The sequence below is a fragment of the Colobus angolensis genome, unplaced genomic scaffold (genome assembly GCF_000951035.1).
Source record: "Colobus angolensis palliatus isolate OR3802 unplaced genomic scaffold, Cang.pa_1.0 Scaffold172, whole genome shotgun sequence".
In the NCBI taxonomy this organism is placed as follows: Eukaryota; Metazoa; Chordata; class Mammalia; order Primates; family Cercopithecidae; genus Colobus; species Colobus angolensis.
In genome coordinates, this window is record NW_012114844.1 from 250951 (window position 1) to 256762 (window position 5812).

Below are 5812 nucleotides of genomic sequence, written 5' to 3' on the forward strand. Positions count from 1 at the left end.
CCCCCTCCCAAAGTGGGAAGGGACAGCAGTTGCATGGTCAACTTTCCTTGTGATGCCACAGGTTCCTCTGGACACACTGCTGCCTGGCCACGCCTACTTTCCCTTTCATCTTCCTCATTGACCAATAGACTTGGATCATTAAGGCCACGCCCCTATTCTGTGTTCTAGTGGTTCCCTGGTTATGCCTCCTCTGGCTCAGTGGCACAGCTGCCTGGTAGGTCACTGGAGGTGTTCGCTGATGTGGCCCCAACCCTGCCTCCCTCCCCACCCCACGATGTCAGAAAAAACACGACAGAGAAAATTCACAGCAGCCAAGAAAAAGGTAAAAGTCACCAGGTCATGGCCCCCCCAACCCAGCCACAGATCCCCTCCAATGACAAAACTGTTGCCAGAGTCCATACCAGTCCTGAGAAATACCGGACTAGGCCACCCAACCCTGGCACCTCTGGGCTCCCCTCACCAAAGTCTTGTCAGTCAGCCCCCCTTCACCAAGCAGCCCAGCCCCTGACCTCACCAATCACCACAGGGTGATGTTGGGTGGGTGACTCCTGGGGCTCCCTGTTCCATATTCATCCCTCACATCCTGCTATGCCAAGGCTGACCTCCCTGGATTTTTTGGAATCACCTCTCCAAGGACCTGGGGCCCCCAGCCCCAGCCCCAGCTCCCACCCCCATCACCAGTCATCCCTTGGTGACTTTGGGCTGGTGACTTGTGGGGTTCCCTGCTGCAGACTCTGCTCTCCCCTCCTGCTGACCCAAGCCCGACCTCCCTGAGCTCTTTGGACTGGTGTCTCTAAGGACCTGGGTCCCAGCCTTATGTCACCTTCCCACATCGTGGTTCAGTGACTCAGCCATTGCACTGATGTGGTTCCTCCCACCCCCAGGAGGAGTGGAATGTAGTGATGTCACAGTCCCCCTAGGAACTGTCATTACTGCTGCAAGACCAGCCTTTGATCTTACGACCCAGTCCCCTGAGCATTCTCACCCCATTTCTAGTTCCTCTTGTTGCAGCACAAATTTCCAGCTAGAAGGGGAATGGGGAATATGGGACCTAGGAACAAGAGGTTACAGGCTGCCTTATTCCCTTCTCATAGACATTGAGAGTGGGAAAAGCCTACATATCCCCCAAGAACTCAAAACGTTGATAGTATCTCTGGGTGGCAACGAGGGAATGGGTTTGGTTTGGTTTTCTCCCGGGCTTCTACTCTCCAGAGAGACTTTAACATTTTTTTCTGAGTTCTCCACCTCATATTCTAATTCTCCACAGTTCTGGGACCAGACTGCCCTTCAGTCAGTGGTCTCTGAAGTGAGATTTGCTCATCTTCTGTGGAATAGATCCTGAGAAACTGAACTTGACAGCTTGAATCTTCCTCATATCATCTCAACTTGGGATACTTTGAGTGCCATGGGATAAATGTGGGAGATCTTTCTGAAGCATCAGTTTCCCTCAATTCTCTTGAGAGAGAAAAAACATTAATGTACTTAGGGATGACAGTCAAATAGATTTCTAAGAGTATACCAGACTTCTCTCTGAAATCAGGCTTAGGTTGTCCTCTTTCTGAAAAATTTCCAGATTTAACAAAAAAGCTGCCTTCTGCCATGAGGACACATTGTTATAAAAGTTTGAGAGGTACTGGTGCACTTCTTCACACTAACAGACATGTGAGGATGTATGACTAAACCACAGAGTGCAGTTCCTGCCTACTTAATGTTTACTTTTCTACCTCTGACTCTGGTTTTGGTCCCTGGCAGCTGCTGATTCATGGCAAAACCCCAGAGCTTGGAGTCAGAGGACTGAGTTTAAGTTCCATTATTGCCCCCCTCCTTTTTTTGCCCATAATATCCATCCCTCTCAGTCAGTAAGTGATTGTGACAACACCTTGTACAGTTGTTGGTGGCATTAAATCAGATGGTGTATAAGAGTATTTTGAAAAACTGTAAAGGAGGATGTGGCTGTAGGGGCTGGTAGTTCTCATGAGTATTACTGCTCTTCTTTCCCACAGCTAAAAGAATATCAGCAGAGGAACAGCCCTGGTGTTCCAGCAGGAGTGAAGACAAAAAAGAAAAAAACTGGAAGTAGCCCTGAGATAACTACTCCTGGGGATGTGAGTCTTGGCTGGCCAGGCTCCTGGGAACAGGGGGCCGAAGGGGCAGTAGAGGGTAATTGTTGAGATTGCTGTATAATTGTAGAGAATTCTGGGTTTGAATCCTGCCTCTCCCTCTGCTAGGGATCTGATTTATGGCAAATTGCTTGAGCTGTTTGGGCCTGTTTTTTCACAGCTGTAAAATAGGGGTAGTATTGTTTGACTTCCATTTATGAAGTTTAAATGAGATTCCTTGTTGTTGTTGTTTTTCTGGTAATCCCTAGTATGTAGCCTGCTGTAAACACCCACGATACCCAGGAAATGGTCATTGCTGTTTGATTTTCCTCAACCCCCGTCTCAAGGGGAGGCTGGGCCAATGAGTACAGCCACTTGCCATCAGGCTGTCCCTTCAGGAGTTACTGAAGGGGGCCCAGGCTGTGGTGAGGAGAGCCCCAGGCACTAGGAGTAAGAGAAGATCTAACTTGCTACCAGCTTGCTGGGTGATCACAGAAAAATCACTTCTTCCCCTGGGCCTCAGTTTCCTCCTCTGTAAGATGATACTGGAGAAGATCAGTGTCTTTCAAACTTATTTTTTAGCTGGAGCCCCCTTAGTTCAAGTGAATCCTTACTCAGAAGTCTGTTTTTTTAATGGAGGTGGAGATCTGGAGCTCTACCAGATTCATCACCCACATCCTGGGCCTGAGAAAAGGGTTCCAGTGAGCGTATTAAGAGCTGCATTGGTCAGGTGACTACTCTGTGACTGTATCACTCAGGGGACTTTTCCATCTATTTGTTCCTGCCCTTGGCAAGGCAGCAGGTGGCCATTTGGAAGAATGGCACAGGCCGTGGTTTTAATCTCCTCTGCTCTTCTTCAGCATTTCATTTCCTGAACCCACATCTTCCTCCTACCTTGACTTTCTTGTTTCTCTCTAAGCCACTTCTGTCTTTCTCCCTGTCCTTGTTTCTCCCTTGTCATCTCCTGTAGATTCAGGACATTCGGAAGGTGCTTGTGTCCAACCTTAACCATTCCAATGGGGTAGCACTCCCCCATTGGACAAGTGGAAGTTTAGGCAGAGTTGAGATCCCTCTCTGGCTTGCTGTCTCCAGCTGTGCATGCCCCTGAGGTTACTCTAGTTTGGGGAATAGTTTGCCTCTGGCTTATTTTATGTTGCTGCCATTAACCTTTGGCCTGTTTATGTCTGCTCCTTCACCTGCTTGATTGATTGGGTTTTTTCCTTCCCTGCATCTTTTATCATCTTGGAAATGGTGAGACCTTAAAGTTTAAAAGTAACTTGGGAATAACATACAGAGCAAGCATGTGGGATTTGGGGCTTTTTTTTTTTTTTTTTTTGACAGTCTCACTCTGTCACTCAGACTGGAGTGCAGTGGTGCGATCTTGGCTCTTGCCTTAGCCTCCTGTGTGGCTGGGATTTCAGGCACCTGCAACCACACCTGGCTAATCTTTTTGTTTTTAGTAGAGATGGAGTTTCACCATGCTGGCCAGGCTGGTCTTGAAATCCTGGCCTCAAGTGTTCCACCCACCTCAGCCTCCCAAAGTGCTGGGATTACATGTGTGAGCCACCGTGCCCAGCCCCTTGCAGTTTTTATAGTTTCTCAATATCTATAGTTGTTTCCCATGTAAGTTACTGTTTTTTTGAATTTCTCATTTTTATCACTCCTGCATCATCTGTTACCCTGAAGGATCTGGAGGTAAGAGGCCCTAGGCCAAGGTGCAGTGATACTGCAGGCCAGCCCTCCAACCTCCTCTCACCAGCAGAGGCTGGGTGACCCTCTGCCAGTTGAGAGAGCCCACATACACCCCAGCCCTAATGATTGTTCTCTCTACCTCTCCCTGCAATCCTCCTCCAACTCATCTTCTCTGCATGCGCCTCAGAGCTGGTACCAAGAACTAGCAGTAGCTCTGGAGCCAAGCTCTGCAACAATCAATCACCTCAATGAAAACATAGAATCATTGGTAAGAGTCTAGTAGGGTCCCCTGATTCCATGCTGCCAGTCCTAGGCTTTCGTTTCCCCATGGGGCCTTAAAGAAAAGGGCTGGGGACCCCTGGTGCCAAGGGCAAATGGGGAGCTGGAGCACCCAGGCCTCACCTGGAGGGATCCCAGAACAAGGAACATGTGGCATGGCTCTTCTGTCATTGCCCTTTTTGCCAACTCTCTCTTCTCCAGACACCCCTGCTCTAGTCCTGTCCACATACACCCTGGGGTTGTCACCTGTTGGGGAAGCACTAGCCTGACTCATTGTCAGGGGCCCCGAATTTCTGCTCTGACTCTGTCTCTAATTTACTCTTTGATTCTGTACAAACCACCTCTTCTCCTTGGGCTTGTGTTTCGAGGGGAGGTATGGCATCAAAGGTCTCTGTTAGCTCTGAGAGTCCGAGATTTAAAGGCCCCTAGAATGGAAATCTTACGGTCAAGGGCTCCTGTCTGTCCTTTTCCATCCTATATCTGTTGTGGAGAACAATACCTGGCCCATATGTGCTCAGTAAATGTCTGTTGAATGAACGCACCTTTCTAAATCACAAGCTGGCAGATGGGTGAGCCTTTCTCAGACTCCATCTCTAGAGATTTATGTTACTGTCCTTTCAAGAGAATCCAGATTCAGACTTTGAGTTCTGTGTCTATGGGCAAAAACCAACAAAGACCCAAATCCTCTGTCCTTGGGAGCTTGAAGAGAGTTGACGAGTTCGTGTTGCCATTGGGTCTGAGAACATTGCCTTTAAAATCCATTCCTGGCCCTGACTACTGCTTCCTGGTCTGGGGAATAGAGTTGGAGGGGCCACCCTTAGTCACCTGAATTTGACCCTCTCCACAGAAACAACAGAAGAAACAAATGGAACGTCAGCTGGAAGAAGTAATGTGATTTCTTTGTTTGCTCACAACATGACTGCTGGGTTTGGGGGACACTCAGATGTAGAGTGGCCAGTCTCGTCTCACCCACTCCCAGCCTGGGGAAGAAGGCTCACCCCTCAGATTCCATCCCATCTCCATAGGGTCCCTGATAACTTAGTCCCATGAGTGGACCTGTCCTGGGGCATTGGTGGCATTCTGGGGGCATGTCTCTTGCTGCGCTATCTCTACCTCCCCATGGTAAGAGCTGTCTTCCTCTTCCTATAGGAAAAGAAAGCAAACAATGAAATACACAAAGCACAAATGGAGCAGTTAGAGGTGAGTGGAGGGTGAGGAGTTTTCTCCTGTCCTCCGGAGAATTCTTCTTTCCTTCTCTTCCAGCACTTGCTTGGTTTTTCTCCCAAACATTCAATTCCAGACAATCAACATCCTCACATTGGAAAAGGCAGACTTGAAGACCACCCTTTAACATACTAAAGGTGCTGCCAGACACTTTGAAGGTGGGAATCTGGGCACCCCGTCATCCTTTAACCTGACACTTTGACAGGTCTTTAGGGGGAGTCCGTTGGACCCCATCTCAACCTCTGTCGTTACAGAAGAGTCCAAGGATCTGGATAGCCACCTGCAATCCTCTTTACAGCATATTCAAGAATTGGAGCAGGCTCTCTCTGCTGTGTCTACACAGCAGCAGGAAGAAGACAGGGTGAGTCCAACCAGCTGTCCCATCCCTTGGCAGCCTGGCTTGACAGATAGAGGAGTGAGCCTAAAGGTCTCTGCTGCAGGATGCAGTATCCTGCCCTGAAGGCAGGAGGATCATTTCAAGCTGCTTTTGTGTATGGTTGTTAGAGGCAGCCTGGGGC

The 5812-nt window shown here is 48.8% G+C and overlaps 1 pseudogene; it reads left to right on the forward strand.

Moving 5' to 3' along the window:
* The first annotated feature begins 238 nt into the window (after positions 1 to 238).
* LOC105509259 overlaps positions 239 to 5812 on the forward strand; it is a 12163-nt pseudogene continuing 6589 nt past the window's right edge.